Source organism: Photinus pyralis, unplaced genomic scaffold (assembly GCF_008802855.1).
Source record: "Photinus pyralis isolate 1611_PpyrPB1 unplaced genomic scaffold, Ppyr1.3 Ppyr1.4_LG6, whole genome shotgun sequence".
Taxonomy (NCBI): Eukaryota; Metazoa; Arthropoda; class Insecta; order Coleoptera; family Lampyridae; genus Photinus; species Photinus pyralis.
Genome location: NW_022170663.1, coordinates 752507 through 774364, shown reverse-complemented (window position 1 = coordinate 774364; position 21858 = coordinate 752507). Strand labels below are relative to the sequence as shown.

Genomic DNA, 21858 nt, shown 5'->3' with positions numbered 1-21858 from the left:
TCCTCGTCAGCCGCGTTCCAAATTTGGAGTGTATGTCACGCTTTCACAATCAAGATTATCGATTATAATTAAGTAGACACGCTTTTTCTTTAAAAAGTGGGTTATAGAAAAATGAAGCGAAACCGCTTCCACAATATAATATAGGGCGATTAATCATTGTCAGAAGCAATACCATTCAAAATCTTAAGGTTTTGTCAAGGCAATGCGTTCGCCTATAATTTGAAATGCCAGCTCGTTAGGGAATAGTTTACAAGCTTACCCTCGTTTATGCATCCGAGCAGTTCGAGACGCAGACAGATAGTACGACGGTGAACGCTGTAGGGCAGCACCCTTACGCGGCTCGCAAAAATCGGCGGCATCAGGCGATGACTTTCCACCGTCGCGGTATCGCTGTTACCTCTAAGGATCTAGAAACAAACACGAAAGTTGTACTTCTCCCAGTTGGTGTCAACTTTGAAATTGAATTATGTTATGGAGCAAATATTACTTGAAATAATCCTCTACTCTACTCGGTAATCCACAAACATTGTTTCACTTAAGCTAGCTGATGCATTGTATTTGAAAGCAAACTTCTGCAATCTCGCAGTTGCAAACCGACGTGCGGATTCTGAATCAGAAACTATGTTTTCGTTTGCGCTAGATAAGTGCATAGGATTACTAGCAAGACGCCAAAGTAAGATTGAATCTAAAGTTGCGAAAAATTCTGAGTAAGATACATTAATCTCCAGGTTGTTTCAACCAACCTCATTTACTTTACTTAATCCTTAATTTCGGAAAACTCTGGTGCAAAGGTGACAATTTAGTATGTACAGAATGCACGCCAAAAATATCCAGATGATGATGATGGTCGATGTAGGGTGATTTCGTGGCAAAAATATAAGACTAAAGTTTACTCAGTTTAGGGCAAGTTTAAAGGACAGAGACCCGAGACCTGTAGAAGAAGTTACCGCCTACCTTACTTACACCATAATAATTTAAAACAAAGCATATGGTACGAAGCATTCCCTTCTGTATAGTTACTCAGCGACGGAATCTTTGCTAAAGCTCCATTTATATAGAATTTTTCGTCAGAAACGCTGTTCCTCCTCAAGATAACACATTCTTCTTGTAGGGGATACTTATATACGATTATTACGATTGTCTGACCGGGCAGTTTACAGCAGATGCTCTGAGGGCGTTTAATTTGGTTTTCGGTAAGGACTTCGCACCGCCATATAAATACCTCCCACATTGAAGAGTGTTAAAGTATCTGAAAATAATACGGAGCCCAATTTTTTTCGAAATATCTTTCTCGCGCAGTTTTTATTTAAATTGCGATCTACACTGTAGAATACTTCCGTTGCTCAAAATGCAAATTTTTGATGATTGTCATACTTCTTATGATCTAGACTCTAGAGAATCATCTCTTGCTGCCCAATAGAAAATAACACAGGAAATGCACGTCCCTTGCACTGCAGATAACCAGTTTATTCTTTGGAATTCTCACTAAACCACTGCTCTTCGGGAAAATAACTTTGTACGTCTGAATTATAATTGACAACCGATAAATTTCGATTATACGCAAAATTTAAATTACTCTACCATTAAAGTCCAAAAATGTATAACTTCACAACGAAATTTCGAATAAAAATTTAAAGCTACCGTTACATCGTCCAATAGTGGTTGCAATTTCTCTTTATTTGGCACAAATTCAATAAATACGTGCGTTTTATACTTGATGGCACAACAAAATTGCATACAAGTAACGTCTTGATACCACAAGAATTAAATCATCCATCAATTTTCAAGTATGCCGACACATCCAATGATCCAACGCTACATTATTTGTAAGTTGGATATTTTGTTCATTAGAAGAGATATGTTTGTGATTTCTCTTGAATTGTGGATAAACAAACTTAAGAAAAGTGCAGTTATTAAAAGCTGGTTCGTGGTAACCTAATTCAACGAGCCGTGTGTGTGTATGAAATTAAGAAACTTTGTCGAAGTAGTTCTTTGCTTGTTATTAATTATGTTCGTACAAGATTAATTGAATTTTGAATCACATCTCAGTTCTATTTTGTGGAAATCTGGTGTAGACGCTTTCATCTATTAACCTCGTTAATTTTGCTAAAGTTTGTTAATGCGTGGAGTCGAAAGTACCAGCAGTTAAAGGGCGTCAAATTCGTCTTTGTTCTATTTGACAACATTTGCAAATTGATTAATTCTCGAAATTAATTCTGTAGCAATTAACGAGTTTGCTAATACCGGTCAGGCTTATAAATCGGTCGTGAAATCCAGAAAGCTTATTTCGGGGAGAATCCTATTATGCGAAAGTAAACGCTGAGCGGACAATACCGAGCTGAAGAATAGACGGTCGTAAGTAAAATCTTGATACTTTTTCATATATTTTCAGCCTGAAAAGATTCGCTCGTTTGCTGTGAAAGGACATTCAGTCACATTGACCCGAGTGACGGTCGTTCATGGGGCGGTTCAACACGGATGTTACCACAAACTGACTCGAAATTGACTCGTAACGATCACCGTTGGCTCGCGTGCAATTCTGAAAAGCTCCACTATCGATACGAATCTATCGTTTGGATACAGGCAATTTACTGAAGCTAAAAATGTGCTGAAGGCATGGAAAATATAACAGGTACAATGTCACCAGCACAGGTGCTTTGTGCCTTTTTCTCGATGCATTTCCATTTTCTTAGATACGGATTACTTTTGCATTAGACATTACACAGAAATCGCGTTTTCGATCTTATCTGCGCGCTCTGTCCGTCAGCATAATAACCCGATGTTATCTTTAAATACCCGTACTACTGTTTATCCTGGCTACTTCTTAGAGAGAGCAAATCTCCCTCGTTTCCGCAAAATAACCCTTTTGTAATGAAATAAAAGATTTTCGACAGAGAGGAACGCGCACAATTATTTAGTTAATCTGCTTATAATGAGCAAAATCTCAGTGGGTTCGTCTGTTTTTGTCATTTGCATAATGACATTCCCGTTTTGTTTGTCTTTTAGTTTACATACGCATTATAGAAACGGTCGGTAATTAAGTTTTCTGGCAATTAAATTTCGATGTCTCGTCTTCCAGTCATTTGCCCTACATTTAATCGAAACTTCATCGAGGATACTGGTTAAAATTAGACAGTTATGCACGCAATTACCATTAAAGTTGATATAAGAATTTCAATTAACTTTTTTCTCGTCGTTTGATCATTCGAAGTAATTGTTTCTAATTAATTTCCAGCAATCGTGCCATTGTTTAATATTTTAAACACTTCCCGTTATATATGCCAGAAATTCCTGGAGACAAACCTACTTGTAAATAAGAATGCTTACTACGCAATTCAAAACAAAACTATAATAATTGGGATGTCATTATGCAAAAGCATTTCGTAAATGAAGCTATCTTTACCGACGTCTCAAACAGCCTTACAGCCAGAAAAAAGTTGATAAAACTCAATAGTCAGAAAAAAAGCCGGATAGAATAAAATTAGATAGACCTAAAGGAATTAGAAGGATCTAAAGGCCCACTAAATAGAATTAAAATCCTTCCTATTATCGAAATTACGAGGACAATTCAAATATGAACTACAATTTTGCGGAGGTGAGACCCCCTTGTCAATACAATCTTGGTTTGTTACCATTTAACTTCCATCTTTTTAGATCGCTAAAGAAGCTTTCGTTAATATCAAATATACTCCTTGAGATTAAAAATACACTAAAACAAAAATTGTATATGACGATCAAGAACCGTTCGGTTGGTGCGAATGTATGTTATTTATTTCATGTCAATAAATGTGGTGTTACCTGTTTTCCATCCCAGCGTTTATATTCCTTCCAATCTCCCAAGCCCGGTCTCCAATACTCTATCGTGTACTCCTCTGCATACTCCTGGCCACGACCACGGTCGTATCGTCCTTGCGTCTGTACTCCAGTTACCACAAACACCTCTTCCATATCCACCTGAAGATATTCCCGTATTCCTTTCTCAACCTGCTGCTTCGGACACCAAGCACCACCCGCTTTTTCTACGCGCAATCTAAAACGAAAGAGAAACATGAAGGATATTTTACCCTAGCCAATTCCCTTGGGGAGTCAGTCGTAAGAAAATTACGAATAAAACGTTTTAATTTCGATTAAAACGTTTTTTAATTAACGCCTGACTAAGCAGGTAGAAATCTTAAAATTGTTTCACGCTTCGATGTATAAATGCTATTCACTTAAATATTTCTTACTTATTACTAACGTTTGAGATAATTCACATATTTCCACCCGTTTGTTGCCTTTGACATCGATGCAAGAAAAGTGCATCGGTGTCTTTGTGCTTCGAATCTCAAAGCCCTCAAGACTATTCTAAAAGTTCTAAAATTAAAAAAGGAACCCCGACTTTATTAACAGCTACCTGTGTAGAAACTGAAGTATCTTGTATATACAACAAAGTTGCTCTTTGCTTTATTTGCTAAAGAATTCTAATTTTCTCCCTTTTAGCTGTTCAAGATTTCAAAGTCTTATTGCTTTTAGTTTCAATGTTAAATAGTTCAGTATAGGTATTTTGTCAACGTCGCTTGTATTGTGCATTTTTGTCTACCCAAACGATGATAAAATATTTACTTCGGAATGCACTAGAAGCGTACATTGTTATCGCAGATGATTCCAACCGAAACATAAAGATATGGCATGAGAATTCTTCATTCATTTCAATCTACAAAGAAAGAAAAGTAGTCCAGCGTTAGAGATATTTTTGCTGAAAAAATTCCTAGGGAAGATTGTTTTGCCAATTCCTTCGTTTAATCGTCATGAAAAATTCAATATTACACTCTTCTAAAAATTTTGCCAGGAAATAAATAAATAAAATTCCCTAATACTAAAGTTAGATTTACCTCCTACACAGACGCAATCTGCACCAATTGGAATAACCGAAGTAGAAACTCATTTCCACATTATTCTTGGAGATTATATTTCCTTAACTTTGGCGGTCGCTTTAAATCTGTTCTAAATTAATAGAAGGTAAAAACTGATTGTTGCCTCGAGAGGATCCGAAACCGCAATTTTTGTCAAAATCCTCGTCAAAATCAAGCTGTAATATGATTTCACAAAAGCGTGCTTTTCTGTCTTTTCAATCACAAGTACTCCTCCATTTTTTGATTCTCGGTATACTTTATTTATGGCCGTTTGCACCGACAAACTTAAGCGGAGCTTAGCTTAAGCGTAGCTTAAAATCCATGGCAACCATTGTCTCAATAATTGTTGCATGGATTTTAAGCTACGCTTAAGCTAAGCTCCGCTTAAATTTTTCGGTGCAAACGGCCATTAGACAGGAATAAATAGGAATATTTAATTTTATTATTTTTGTATAAGGTTGGAAGTCCTATATGGCTCTAGACTCTAGATAGAACCTCAATACTTTATTTAATGGAATAGAAAAAAATTAAGAACCCTCACATTTGAAAGAAAATAGTCATGGGCCTTTTTAGAGCATTTTCAGGAAAAAGTTGCACTTTTTATTAATCCGAAATTGTAGTACATCTCTAATGGCCTAATGTGAAACAACGTATTTTCCTTCGAGCGTCGCCCCAGGTCGGCAGCTACTTCCCTGTAGAATCCGTAATTTCAAACAGTTCCAAGATTGGGCTACTAGTTCAAAAGTCACAGCCCTTTGAATTTTTTGTCGAAATTGGTTCATAACTTTTGATTGAGAAGTCTAATCGAAAAAGTACGAATCGTTTTGGATTCTACGCCCCAAAATTAATAAGAAAAAGTGTTTTCCCGAGAAATTTTGGTGCAGTGGATTTTTGGAAAAAAAGGAAGGTTATACACTGTCTTTTTTTGAGGCCCGAAAAAAAAATTGTCTCCGATCGACCCGGAAAAAACATTTTCTTATAGAATGTGGCCTGTAGAATCCATAATTTCAAACAGTTCCAAGATTGGGCTACTAGTTCAAAAGTCACAGCCCTTTGAATTTTTTTCGAAATTGGTTTCTAGTCTATAACTTTTGATTGAGAAGTCTGATCGAAAAAGTACGAATTGTTTTGGATTCTACGCACCAAAATTAATAAGAAAAAGTGTTTTCCCGAGAAATTTTGGTGCAGTCGATTTTTGGTAAAAAAGGAAGGTTATACACTGCCTTTTTTTGAGGCGCTTAAAAAAAATTGTCTCAGATCGACCCGGAAAAAAAATTTCTTATAGAATGTGTCCTGTAGAATCCATAATTTCAAACAGTTCCAAGATTGGGCCACTAGTTCAAAAGTTACAGCCCTTTACATTTGTTTTCGAAATTGGTTTCTAGTCTATAACTTTTTGATTGAGAAGTCTAATCGAAAAAGTACGAATCGTTTTGGATTCTACGTCCCAAAATTAATAAGAAAAAGTTTTTTCCCGAGAAATTTTGGTGCAGTGGATTTTTGGAAAAAAAGGAAGGTTATACACTGTCTTTTTTTGCGGCCCGAAAAAAAAATTGTCTCAGATCGACCGGGAAAAAACATTTTCTTATAGAAAATGGCATGTGCTACTTTCCATTGAATTAAGTGTATATTTATTTTAGAAACGATTAATACGTTATGCTATAATTTAGTGAGCAAGGGCAGTATTCATTACGACTTTCAGGCGTGGAAAGGGCGCCGCTGCATGAAACAGTTGTTTGCCATTTTTAGCTTATTCTCACCTTCAACTTATGCATAAATACAATAGTAATATCCTGTTTCACTTGAAATATATTATCTCAAATTACGCATCTGATGAATGAAATTTTAAGCAATAACTCAATAGCCGCTAATGCACGTTGTGTATCGAACCCAAACGTGCACTTCGCTACACATCTCGACCTCACTATCCCATGAGGGTGATTAGACAGAATGATGATGAGGCGCTTGGTTTTCGTTCCCAAAAGACAACAAACTCCGCCTGCCTAATGAAAACTAAGAGCCCTACATAGGAAACTTCTCCATGACTAATGCACTTTTGCAATTAGTATGCAAGTTATGTAATTACTTGATGCGTAATATTGGTTTTTAAAGTGAAAAGCGTCGCGCCGTGTCGTTAAAATTAACTATTAATACGTCGGTAATTTGTAGCTCGAACATAGTCGTTACTATAGGTTCTCTATTTTCTGGTCCGTTGGGGTTCACTTAACTATTTGTGGCTTACCTAACTAACTATAAACTGTTGCCGAGTACAGCGATCATGGTCCTCAGTTGCAAATGGGCCTTTTGAATTAATTGATATTCTCGTAGCTTGTGTGATCAACCGATCAGGTGATTTGCCGGAAGCCATTGTAAAATATCTCGATATTGAAATTGGCGACGCGATTAATTTCACGTTAAACGCCAAAACAAGAGAAATGTACACTCAACATTTCTATCATCAGAAGTGTCCGCTGATATGCCTTTAGACGGATTTTTTGATCGACAAGAATGTGAGAATTTCCGGATAATTAAATGTGTAAGTAAGTAAAGAACGAACAAAACCTTTAAGCGTAGATTCAACTGTCGAGGATTTATTAAAAGTAGGATCAAGTAAAAGTCGAATTGTAGGTAAATTGAAATTGATACTAAAACAGAGATGAAGGTTGAAATACAATCTTTTTCTTTGTATATAAAATTCTTCTGTAGGTACGTGCGTTTGTGACCTAAAAGGGTGAACGGATTTTGACGAAATTTTTCTTATGTGCCTTTCTGTGTCGCCGGATGGTTTCGATTCATATTTGGGCCCGATCGAATTATATGATTTTTTAAAAACGTCTTTTTTCGTTGACGTCGCACTCTGTATTTCGCGTACCGATCGCCAAGTCACTTGCATCGTACCATGCCGATGTGTTTACATTGCTACATTCTGTACGCTGTATTAATAAATTTTAGTTTTCGGCCAGCTTAATTCGTAATGAGTATTGTTGATGACGACAATATTTTCACTCACCTAAAAATATTAGTTCACCATCACGATTGTGAAAATAAGAATTATTATCGGTTGCGAACGTTGTCGTTATCCGTTACAGCACAAGGGGATGAATTACCGAATAATAACTTTTCAAAATTGACGAAGCTACATTGTGACTTCTCTTTAACTTTTGTTATCCATTTATTTATTTTTTTGTATATGTTTAGCAAAAGTCGGGTCTGAAAAATATGGCCACATAGGAAAATAGGTCCGCGTACGTTTTCATTTAAAAAGTGCACTTCGATTTGTAAATGTTTCGACGCTTTTCACGTGAAGCCAGCGCATTAACTTTAACCTCAGAAACTTCCAGTACGTATCTTTCTCTGTCCAGTTACGTTATCACTCCCAATAGATTTAACATCTTGATTTATAGCATTCGATGTATATTTTACCACGAGCTGAACGGAAGCCGGACATATATCCGAAACGTATCGGGAAAGTGCATTGCGATCGCTATTTTCTGAACCGCACAAATCAAATAAAACCTATAACTTTTTTTTGGATACTACAAGCAGTTTGGCGCTTGACATTTTCAATCAATGAACAATGCAACCCCCTTGCTATTTTCAATAAATCGAACAGCGCTGTCGTAAGAAATGGCATTGCCGCTCTGTTTATGTGACCTTCTCCTTTGATCCGATTTATAAGAATGAATGCACCGATCTATTTCTGATGGATTTGTAGAATGCGACCTGATTCTTTGTTAAAAATCTACTTGCATGTTTTACAATTGTACACTCAGTGTATTGGCGTGCATTGCATGGGGCTGTTTTATAAAATCAATTTTTAATGCAGGAAACAACAGATTATCTGTTCATTATTGATGCATCATGCATCAATTCCATTTTTAAAGTTTTATGTGCATATTGCGGGTATGCCCAACCCCAAATTCATTTATTTTTGTTTTACCCGATTCACTTCGTAAGTTGAAAGAAGTGGTCGATGTCTTCCAATGTTGAGTTTGCGTTTCAAAGTGTAATGCGAAACGCATTTTACAATTACCTCAATTACCTAATATCAAAAACACGATTCTTTAAAATCTTCCAATATTAAAGAAAATGAGCTAGGACAATAACGGCCTTAGGCATAGAAATTTGTATAACCTCTCCGCATTAGATCTTATTAACCAAAAATAACACGCAGGTATTCAATCATCCAATTCGATAAATTACCATAAAGCACGCAATATAAATTTTACGCGGTGAGCTTTAGATGTTTTCCCAATAAACAGGTTTTAAATTGGACCTACAATTTTTTTATTGATACGCGTTTATAAAAACACTCTCGTGGCGAAATGAGATAAAAATGCTCGAGAGAACATTATTTACATTTTTGACGTGCGGTAAATAATTTTTTAAGATATAAAAAGTTGGGAAAATTGTGCGATTTTCATTCTTACATTTTTCATTAATTACAACCACTATTTACTATAACAAATGATTTTAACTTCGTGTAAAGGTCTCGTTTTTACACAGGTTGACTGATGCAGACGACACTACTTTTTCTGCCGCCAGTCACTTTACCGGCCGCACCTGGAAAATAGCCAAAAATGTGGATATGGGTGTCTTGAATCGATGTTTGAAAAAAATCTACAAAAATCCATGACTACGCCTTGGTCGCAATAGCAAGATCTGAGAGGTAGGTATATACCCTGGTATATACGCTCCTTCTTAGGTCAAATGGAAATGAAAAAATGTTTTATTCTAAGAATAAACTAAAAGTGACAACAATAGTGCAAAGATCCATTGGAAAGTAGGAATGGATGTAATGCCATTCCACAAAATTAGAAAATGAGGCAAATGGTTCTGTGAAAGTTCCTTTTAAATATTTCCTCGATAGGAATATAAAATTGAAATTCCTTAGCAATCTATGGGCCGAATATTCAATTTGTTCGACCCTTGATTTAAATGAAGAGACTTGACATTTTGAAATAATTAAATTACTAGCGCCTTTGAAAAGTAAATATGAACTAAAAAAATCTACTGTGTTTAGCATAGACATCAACCGATGCTTAACTGAATCTCCTGAGAGTAATTTACATAATATTTCGTACTTTATTTGTTGATCATTTTGCATGTTTTTTTTTCCGAAATTGTTCTGAAATTATATCCAATTCACGCAAGGGTTGGAGATTAGATCTAGGGCTTGTAAGATGCCAAAAGCTGCGATCGTTTAAAAAATACAGTACGTTGAGGTTCTATGGAATACCGCGATATCTCATTAAAATTAATTGATGTTTCTTACCTTGTTTATTTTGTTCCTTAGTAGCTTCACCTTTTCGGACTAAACGTCATGCCGAGACAATTAACAGAGTATTTATGCTGAAAAACCACTAAATGAAGCTTAAGTTTATCTCTTTTCTCGGTAGCCAACATGAAATTATTCGTAAGCGGTGAAATGAGTAAGAAAGTTCGTTAACTGTATATACACCAGCAGGTAAACAAGACTAATTAACCTTTAACGCAAGACAAACAGTTGTTAGACTTAAACAAAAAGGTAATGTTGTTTATTTTGTTTCAAACTTTATGTTGAATATAAAATTAATATAAATCTTTTCATCATTCTTAGACAGACAGCCAATTGAATCACGTACTGAAATCGTACCCCCTAAATGTACAAATCGCTTTATGTACTTTAGTAAAACAGATTACGGCTTATTGCATAAAGGGAAAAGACGCCCTGTAGTCATATTGTGTAACGTGTTTAGGGTTTACAAGGCCCGACCACAAGATTTAATGTAACAGGGGATCTGTCGCAGTTTGGTCACTTATTTAAACTTGCTATCACGCTACTTACCTTCCGTTTTTTGGCCCAACATTGGGAACGTAGGAGGAACTTGCACTTATAGCTTCATCTGGAATTGCCCCAGATTCCATTCCGAGAGGCTCATTACACGTGCCTGTAACAAAAAAAAATCGCGTAAGTTTATTTGGACTAAATAGTTTTCGGCTCGCACACAAATTTTATTGGCAAATGTTTGGGTTTACTCAAACTTTTAATTAGAACCAAAACCGCTTCTGTGGATAGTATTAGTTTAGAATTGCTTACAGGGTCTATTTTGGTTTTAATATAAACCTATTTCAATCATTTTAATAATTTATACGTAAAACGATACATACAAACTGAAATGTTGAATTTAATTTTCGTAACCGTAGTAATTAAGTGAACTATCTTTGAAGTAGTCCTTCTAGTGTAGTTTTTACCCTGTGAGACTATGCATACTTCACGAGCGAATCCTGTTAATTAAAATTAGACAATCATTCCTATCACTACATTATTTGTTGTTTAAAGTAGATATGAAGCTTAGATGAAGTTGTCCCATTCTTACGACATTATCTTCCGGGAATTGGAGAGCGGGGATGCGACTAAAATGTAGTAAAAATATCCACTTCACAGGATAAGATACCTACTCTACCAAAATTCGCCGATTTTCCAAATTAAGCTCTACAAAATCAATTCGCATTTAACGGGCACACGTAAAAAGCTCATGCATTTGAGAGCAAAAACAATTAACTACAAAACACACCAACCCATTCAGAAAGTACCGTGGGAGCTATGCACGCACTAATTTCCACTTCTGTGACGAATTATTCAGCGAGGCATTAAAGCTCAGCCCGTGAAAGTCCAGTAGTTTTTCCATATTGTTAGCGCGCAGCAAACGTTATATTATGAGCTTTTTTTTACAGAAAAGATTCGGAAAGTGTTATACAATTTAGGTCGAGGATAAAATCCTTTTTAATTACACATACTGTTTCTACAACCACTTACGCATGTAAATAACCTTTTAATAATTCATGCGTAGATAAACTTTATGAATATGAAGCGGAGACCCAAGTAAATAATTCCGGGACGTTAATGAAAGTCCAAAAGCATTCCTATTCTTCAACTGCGACGTGTTTGAAAACTAAGATTACAATTCTTGTCTTTATTAATTTATTTTAGATGGAATTGTGAAGTATATATTCTGAAGCAATGTAAATCTCGCAGAGGCATTTTTGAAGATAAGAAAATTAAACTTTAATCTCAAAATTATGTACAGTACATCCTACATTAACGCAAACGAATCCATCATTCAATTTCTGGGTTTATTATTTATTAAAACCTCTGACGATGTTTGTCCAATACAAAAAATTAATGTAGATGGCTTGCCACAGTAAATATTAATAATTTATTAGCGTTGTTGATTCGCACTGATATCATTTCGGTATGGGGCACAATAAATTAGAATGTTACTAACGCATGAAATCATTTACTCGCTTCCACTCTACGTTTATTACGTTCTGTAATTTAAAATTAATTTGCAATACGATTCCCGCTTTGTGTAATATTGTTTGGAAAAGATAAATTATTCTTAGCGCATACGAAACGAAATGGAATTGGTTTTTGAAGTGGATATTCATAATGTACTAGAAACGAAATTCTTCCAATGAAATAAAAATTCAAATATAAACCTCGCCTTCCAGATGAACGTCCCACATTTATACTTGAAAAAGGAAAAAAACTACAATTACGTCGTGCTCCAAATAACTTTTCGGTATTAGAGAATTACTTCAGTTAACTTCAAAGTTCAACGTAAATGTTTGTAGCGATTCATACTGAAAACTCCACACGAGTAATTTAACATTCCAGGATTGTGATTTCGAAACGTTCGGAATTCTGATTACAACTACTCAGTTTACATTGTAATAAGATAAGCGTAAAATATATGTACGATACGTAAACTTTGGGAATCGGCCGATTAGTTTTAACGCTGTAAAAAAGGGCGAATTGACAAGCGCAGGAAAACTTTTAAATCTGATGAAAAGTTCTCTCTACTAGTGATAAAAAGCATAAATGAAGAACGAAATTTGTGCCATGTTTCCCCGTTTTATGCCAATTGTAAAAGAGAGTTTCTTTTATACTGCCGCATTGAATACGTTTGCTCTACATCTGTCGACACCGTTTTTAATCACAGATTAATCTTTTTCAACGGGATCCCTTTTGATTGATAGACAATGCTATCCAATTCATTAATTAACAGGGATATGGAATACTACACGGTTTTTTTAGAGGGCAACTTACTTTTGATTTCTTATTATTGATACACGATTTTCATAAATGCTAAATTGCTATGTTTAATATTTAATATATCTCCCTTCTATCCGACCTCTACGTCCTGGAAAGTTCCAAAATTAGCGTCTATTTTATTAATTTTTTTCGGCAATCATAGAAAGTTAAGGATCTTTAGAAATTAAACTTTATAAAAAAAACATGGAAAAAATACAGATAGACAGATAAATTTTAGAAAAACCATCACGGAAAGATTGTCTCAGGAAGGGCACCAATTATTTTCAAAACGAACCGGTTAAATTGCGGTGTAAATATACGGCCGCGAATACTGTAAGGGGTAATTTTGCGTATAGACGAATGTTTTCGTATTCGGAATATTTCTCGTAAATGTACACGTCCTAGTGAAATTCTTCCATTAAAAATATTCACTCCTAACGAGAATTGAAGAATTGAATTGGAAGACACTAACTACGTTAGAATCAATGTGCAGTTCTGATTTGAAGCTTAATAAAAAATAACCACTGGGTTGATTTTAATGGGACTTGTACCAAATTAAAGCCTTTTTACTTTCAAAATTTAATTTTTGTCTACGCTAGAGCCGATTTCGTAACAGTTGTTTTTCTCCGAAACCGCCGGTGGTCGCACGAGCGTTTAATATATATCATTGTCTTCGGCGTAATGCCGGAAATACAATAATTCTAATTTCAAAAATGTAATAGAATAGAACAGGTTTTACTTTGGTACAAGTCCCATTAAAATCGACCCAATGGTTATTTTTAGCGCATTTTTGAAAAAAATACGCTATTATATTCGTCATTGCTGGCAGGCCGGCTGTCCGCGTTAGATCTCCACAACTACAATAGCTAGAGACTTCAAATTTTCACTAAAAGCTTTCTGCTATAGTGTAGATGTGAGTTAGATTACTTGTGAGATCCATAATTGAAGAAAATAATTTCGATATGGGTTTCGGAGGTGCTATAATTTTACCGTTAGATAGCGCTACCAGTATAAAAACTTATTATTTACTTTGTGATTTGTTTTACAAAATGAAGACGTACCGTCAATTGAAATTAAATAAAATTAATTATTTAACGCAGCTCGTGAGATCGATAATTTTAAACTTCGCTAATAAAATACTGACCTGCATTACCAAAAATGCGCTTTAATCATGCATATGCTGATTTACAACTTGTTTTTATGAAAAGGTTCGAGTGCACAAACTTTTTGCGTCGACAGTAGTTAAAAGTATCGAAGGACACTCTGAATTCAGTCAGTAGCAGCCTGCTGTTCCGACGGAAAATTTCCTAGAATTGCGCCATGTCTCGAGTAGTTTTGATTGAGTTTCCTGGGCGGTCAATATTTATTTATTTATTTATAAAAATAAATAAATAAATGAAACAGTCATCTCAACTATAAATTGAAGTGATGCTGCACCTATTAATAGCAGGTGCCATCAGTTTGTTGTGTTGCAAATAATTCGGTACAAGGGAGAAAGGGATTTCCTTCTAAGAAAAGCTTGTACAAGACAATTGGCGCGTGGGAAATATAGGAGCAATCGTCTGAAAATGTCGCAGAATATCCCACTCATCGATGTCTTATCAAAAGCATGTAGTAAGCGTATATGACAACTACCCGCTTTCGCCATACTTACTATGAACAATAAAAGCAAACAGAGGATAGGATAATGCTCCCTGTATCACAAGGTCCTGTTAACATTCACGCTTAATATTGTTGAAATAAGTAGGCTCACGTTCCAGAAAAATTCGCGAAGTTTCATCTTAAGGTGCATAACTTAATCATAACTTCGTCACGTTAGTTACGGTATCCGCGCTGAAAATGGTAATTATATATTCACCCTCTGTAGAGAATTTTTGCTAGTTAAAACAAATTTCACGTCGGCCTATTCGTCTTAAGAGAGTGACATGCAATTTACTCGTTCCGTCGCTGGATTTAGTTCAGTAGGCGAGTGCAAGCACTTTCCGCTCTTGGAAAGAGGTAAATGCCACCCTTCGCACTCCATCCTGATCCCTTCTGACCCAGAAAATTGTTGGTCCGTCCGGAAGTGGATCAACAGACGCATTTGGGATAACTTAAATGAGATTCTATTTTTAGACATACCTCTCGTGACTATTAGGGTTTATTTTAATTTTACCATCTACCGATGATGTTTTTCATTATTTTGCTTCTCGCGCTCGCTTATTCCTCGTTTTTTAAGGGACAAAGCCGAGGAAACTAAATTAGGGATAATACACTTTATCTCTATATAAAATCTAACAGGACGAGAAATACGTAGCTTTCAAATCTTTCAACTGAGGCAATTTACAAACTCAAGTAGACCCTTTCAGGTTTTGGACAATCGGATTTTCTAGATCCGACGCCTGTGGGGTGTGTAATGAATACGATATTGCTAAGGACCGCAGAAACGGGAGTAAGTAAACAAGAAGAGGAAGCTTCAATAATGTAGCTGAATGAAGGACGCTGGTAATAATTACAGATTCAATTATAAGTGTTGTATTATCGGTTCAGGCACGACAAGCTCCCAAATGTAATTATACTAGATTAAAGTATTAACGTTGTACATTCGTCGTGCTTTGTAATTTCAATTCTGGATTGATTATATGTAACCAAATTTTCCTTCATAGTTACAAAAGTACTTAAATCTCAAAAACAGAAATCTTTATTCACAAAACACTAGACTATTCCAAAAACAGTTCGGGTCCATACCACAAAATGACGGTTTGGTCGATGCCATAATTAAAGGTGGAAAATCCTACAGTCCAAATGACAAAGGCGAAATGTCACAATTATGCTTAACTGAACAAACTTTGTTTACGACACTAAAGCTGTTAACTGCCAAGAAATATGGAGCATTTTCTAACATTTGACCACAGGGAAGACCCAATAGAGGAGATTTCACCGTTTAGACAAAGAGACGCATTTTTTGACGCTCAGATGAAGGTGAGTAAAGGTAGCCTCAACATACCTTACCACTCAAAATTTTAGGCCGATGCAAATGGAATAAACAGTAAACCTGAACAATTTAATTCGGAAGACACCGACATTGTGCCCCCCATCATCCAACCATCGTCTAAACTTAGCCTAATTTCTCGGGCTTGGAATCGTTTTTTGGTATCTACCCTTTCGCACAACGGCGTAAATTTACACAAACTGTTACAGATCACCTTTTGCATTTGCTACGACGAGGAGGCCTTCGCCACACATTCGCTTTGTACAAACATTTAAAAATTAAACACAACTTCAGTTCGCAGCTTCCCGCAGATAAATTGTACGCCGTCATTATAACACAATTTATGAGAATTAGTTTTAGTAGGGGTTGCACTATGCTAAGTAGTAAACAAGGCTAATTAACAAAGTCCTTTGTTCCTACGTAATTGTGTTATAAATGGCAATGCTACCGAAATACTTGCGAGAGTCGTATCGAAGTAGGTAACGCAAATGTCGGAAACGGATTCGTTTCTTTGTATTCAAAGTATAATAAATTAAGGGTAAATTTTGCGTTCGCTCGCTGAAGACGAAGTTTTCCGTATAGAAAATAATGATCTGCCTGGAAGCACCGGTAAATTGCTGCATTATTAAAAGAGTTTATCGTATGTCGTAAAATGTTACTTTACCAACATCAATATCAATGTTTCCGACGTTAAAATTTATGATTGTACTAAAATGGTAAGAATTGCTCCTTCTTGAAGTGTTGCACTTAACACGTTCAGTTGTTACGTTACAATCATCGATTGGATACAGGAACCGAGAGCTTTTGAACGAACGTAAGTGTGTATTTTAAAGTATTTCAACAACAGATTTTAAGCTCAAACCTTGAAGAGGTCCTTACGTTACAATAGAAGTATTTATTGAATTTAACAAATTCAACATTTGTATAGACAAAATAGTAACTACGTAAAAATTGTTAATATATTTCTCCTATCGGTTAAAATGGAAGAATGATTCACAAAATTATGGTTATATTCGCATGTTCCACTCGTAGGCAAATTTTCACGTAGAGGGAATTCTTCTAAAATAACTCTTATTCGTGGTGATATTGTTTGGGAAGAAAAAAATGCGGCACACATACCGAAGGACTCATTTCAAATCCAATTTGTTTGTATCTCTCGGATAAAGAACAATCTTCGATGCACCTACCAAAGTTTTGGTTTAGCCAGTGAACCAGCTGGATCTTCTTGTTGAACTCACACTTCCGATGAAATTTCAGCACCTATAATTTTCGCTTTTTGTAAAATATACAAGCTCGCAAATGTCACACACAGCTTGGCAAGCGAGTTTTGAAGCTTAGCGTCAATTATGATGCAAAAATAACTTTTTCAGAAGGGATTTTCAAAAAATTAAAAAATAAAATTAAAAATGCTGGGTCTATTTGACTTGCTAAAAAACGAGCTGCTAGTTTGGGCAGGGGTAACAATTTCGTTTAGGTATATGGTGACCAATCTTACTCAAATTGTTGAAAAACTGGAGGATTTTGCAAGACAAGAATTGATTAACTTGGTACCCCATATTACAGAATACTTACGACCCATTTAGCTGCTTATGTGTAGGTATATGAATATGTTGTTAAAGCGTACCTAGTTCTTCTTGATTTTCTTGATAATATGCTTCTCAAACATTGTAAAAATTAATGCTTCCTTTAGTTAGATAACAAAGATTTTAAGGGGTTGACAAAAATTTGAGTGTCGCTAATGTAGATAGCATTGACATTTCCTAAACTAAAGATAGTAACAAACAAATTACAAAGTCGGCCTGATTGCAACATTATTTATATTATAATCGATATACTTTCACGGGCGACTGGTTTTTTAACGTATCTAGGTCATTTAGAATAATCATTAGACAGAAATATGCAGGAGAGAAATTGTTTAAACAAGTCTTCGTAGCCGTGATCGTCTAGTGGTTAGGACCCTACGTTGTGGCCGTAGTAACCCAGGTTCGAATCCTGGTCACGGCAAACCTTAAGAAGACAGTAACTTTTTGTTGTTTGACTACACTATAGGCAAGGCATGTGCCTGCTACGATATTACATTTCAATATAATACTATAACCGTAAGCCGATTAAGTTATCGACAACATTCATTCTGGGTTTAGCACTCCTTTTAGAACTAATAAATGTGTATTTTGACGTAGGCCTTTCACCAAACGCCTGTTGCCTTATTAAGGGTACTAGAAGTTTCTAAATCTCAATTTCCATTTAGTGTACACATTTGAAGAAAGTGATTAACACGTCGCTTTCTCGAAAACTTGTATAAAGGTGTAATGGATCTAAAAATGTAGGCCAAGTTCCCCCTTGAAAATCTATTACAAATCGTGGAAACTTTTTTAGAAATATTCTGACGAACAAACTTTTAGAATACTTAAAAAAATCTTATTAGGAGCTCTTTCCAGACTATATCTTAGAAGTCTTCCGTAACGCCATCGCAAAAATCTGTCGAGAAAGTCCTACTAGAAGTGTTTTATTAAAAGCATTCTTTGGATCTTATAAATCTGAGATGGTTTGAGATATCTTAGATCTTAGGATGTTAGACATTTTTACTGAAATATTTTTAAAAACTTTCCCAGCAGATGTTTTTCTAGGAATTTTAGTATAAACGTTTTCGCACAACTCCTATAGATTCCTGTAAGAAACCCCTTTGTATGATTTTTTTGAACCGAGAAGATCGCTTAGAAACCTGTCGAAAATCTTCTTCAAAGTCTTCGTATACTTTCCGGCTTGATGTCTTGAATTTTTTTGAATTATGTTGAAGGACCTTCTTAGAAAATGTCTTCTTAAGCAGCGTCTTCGTAGTTATCTAATAATTTTATTCTCGAGTGTCGTGGTAGTATATTAATCTATAGTATTTAGTATGTCTAATATTTATTGTTCTTGTTTTTACAAAATAAATTTGTTTACAATTGTCAATGCCTAATGTCTATATGTATAAAACAGTGCAGATAGAAAAACAAACAAACAAGTTAAATAAACAGACAAACAAACACTTAGACGTGTATAATTTACTCCAGAAAATCGGCCGAAGGCCAACGATAGCTTAAGAATTCATTTATTGAGTAAAAACTTTTTCTCATTAGAAACTTTTTCAAATTGTGTTTAAAAATCGTGTATGGGAGCTTTGTTATGTCTGTAGGCAGTTTATTTAAAAAGTAATGGTAGTATCATTGTTTAAATTAAAGTAAGAAAAATAAATAAATAAATTACAAATAATGTCTGTAGCATATTTTGAAAATGCCATTAAAATCCCTATCGTGCGTAAACCGTTTCTACACCCTGTATATATAAAACATTTACATTACCATTTAGAATTACCCGACAAAGAACCAGCGCAATAAAAGCTAAGGCAGGTTTGGTGTTTTTTGTCTTTTATTTATTTTCGTAAATATTCATACAGTCCACGGATGCACTGATGTCCTAATGGTCCTTCGAGCCGCAGCCGACTCAAATTAATTTCTGGTAGTTTGGTCTTTTGTGATTCACGCAAAACGCTAATTAATTTGATAATTATATATTTTCAATAACTACCATCGCCACAGATTAACTCTGTGCCATCGCATTCTCCACTTCCACGTCCACTTCAATGGGAGTTGTCGGGTTACGGAAAGACATCCTGGGTCGGATGGAATAGTTCAGTCACATTACGTACGTCGCATGGTTTGTTTAAGCTCCCCTGGTCCCCTTCATTTCCTTAATACCCATAACATTTAAAACATTTTAGAAGTCATTCAAGAGGTATGTTTTGGGTCCCACAAATTATATAAATGCTTTACAAACCTTTTTGGGATATATTTAAAATCTGTTTTAGAAATCTCCCAACGAATTTTTTACTCGACTCTCCCTAGAAATTTAAACATCCGCTCCTAACTTTTTATAAAACATCTTGTTTTGAAATCTTCGGGACACCCACAGCTTTCCCAGTTTTGCTTTATTTTAGGTAGATCATGATTGATTCCTTAAAATTTACTTAGGTACTGCTCTCTACAATCACAGAACTTATAATAATAAATTAATGTTATTTGCCACAATTCAAGCCGCAATATATTAATGTGAATTTACCTTTCTTTGTCTTTTAGTATCTTTATATTATCGGTAGTTGTACGTAATAAGTAACAATGACTGCTTAAAGAATGATGGGCCAAATTTTCAAACCTCTATTAAAGTTCCAATTGAAAATATAGTTCGAAACTTGTTAAAAGTGCACGAATCCTTGTAAATTATTCTGTACGACATCAGACAAGCAAATTAAACTTGGAAGTTTCTTAAGTAAACGCTCTTAAACATAGGCTATAGGCCTGCAAGATCGCTACAATTAAAGAAATTGGCCAAAACGACCCTTGTTATCGGCATTATTTGTCACTCACGCGTAGAAATACGATAATTACGAAAGCGTTTCTCTTATATAATGAAGAGCGGCCTCATTTTGAGGTATATTAGCTTTTAATTATCCCTACAGTGTACGTTTTGAAGCAAGGAGGTGAAAAGTAATTTACCTCCATGACAATGTAATGGATAACCGTCGTGCAAGGAGGTAATATTTAGGTTAAAAAACACTTCCATTGTTCTAAAATTCACTAAAGAGAACAATTCATTAAAATTAATTATTCATCAAATTAACCTTGGGTTTCTTAATGTTTAATCAATATATCTCATTTAGGAACCTCCAGAAGTGAAATATTAAATATTTTCGTGTTCCGATAGCCCATTACTTATGTAATCGGTTTACCTTTATCAAAATTTCCGTTGTTTATTACCTGAAATTGTCATGTAAATGTAGATGTAACAAATCAAAGTCTCAAAATCGATAGAAAAAGTAATGCTGTCATGTAACCCTATGTAGAATCTACGGCAAGTGCCAGCGTTTTATACTTAAAATACACAATTGAGCTTGTGACCATCATCAACGTCGAAATTCAGTAAACTCAGCATTCAAGTAAACATTCATACAATACCAATCCCTGATAAATAAATAATAACGATGCTACGCATAGGCGTTTTATGTTTTGGAAAGTCATCATGGAACCTTAACGACCCGTGCAGCAGCAATAATAATGCATTTCTGTCAAATGCAGAATATGTGATTTATAAAATGTAATTTAAAAACTTTGTCGAGTTTCTATCCAGTTTTCAAATTTATCGCCCGTCAACTACATGAAGAAACCATGATGATGTCTGCATAAGAACTGCAATCGGGATTAGGTTAAGAAAGGTCCAATATTCGAGTAGTATGCTTTTTCACAGGTAGACGAGACGGTCCTCGTCCATATTTTATTCTGAATAAGTTCTTCTTTAAAGGATTTTTAATTAAATTCCAATAATGAAAAAATTGAATTCAGAACGACGAATTAAAATCCATTTTGAAGCTATTTGCATAATAAAGTGCAATTAATAAATCAAAACCATTGGACATACTGAAACAAAAATCGAAGCTGCACATCTAGTATTTCTAGTTTATCGACTATTCATATATTTATTATTAAAGGGTTGATTCCTACTTATATTTAATTACAAGCACTACTTTTGAGCTGCACTTCTGAAATAGTATATTAAGATACAAGTGTATAATCAAGTCTTTAAAGCACGCGCAACGAGTTTAAGGGCACGACGCAAAGCGGAGTGCCTTTAACGTTGCAAGTGCTTTAAAGACCAATTATACACGTGTATCTTATAGTATTTTTTTATTATACCTGCAGTATAATTTAAAAATAGGAAATACAATGAAGTCATATTGACGTTATACTCGAATGCATGTCTAATTAAGTGGGCTGGGTGTTCGTAATTTCACGATTGCCATGGAAATGTCACTTGACGTTTGCTTAAAAAATCATCGTCTTTGTGAATTAAACGATTTCCGTTGAAATAGTACATTATATATCAAG

At 35.1% G+C, this 21858-nt stretch overlaps 1 non-coding gene and 1 pseudogene across 1 annotated transcript; one reads left to right on the top strand and one right to left on the bottom strand.

The window, feature by feature from the left end:
• The window catches only part of LOC116174448, a 76802-nt pseudogene that overhangs the window by 8087 nt on the left and 46857 nt on the right, over nt 1–21858 (bottom strand).
• On the top strand, nt 17873–17944 carry Trnah-gug. The gene has a single exon. It is a non-coding gene; the product is annotated as a tRNA-His (tRNA).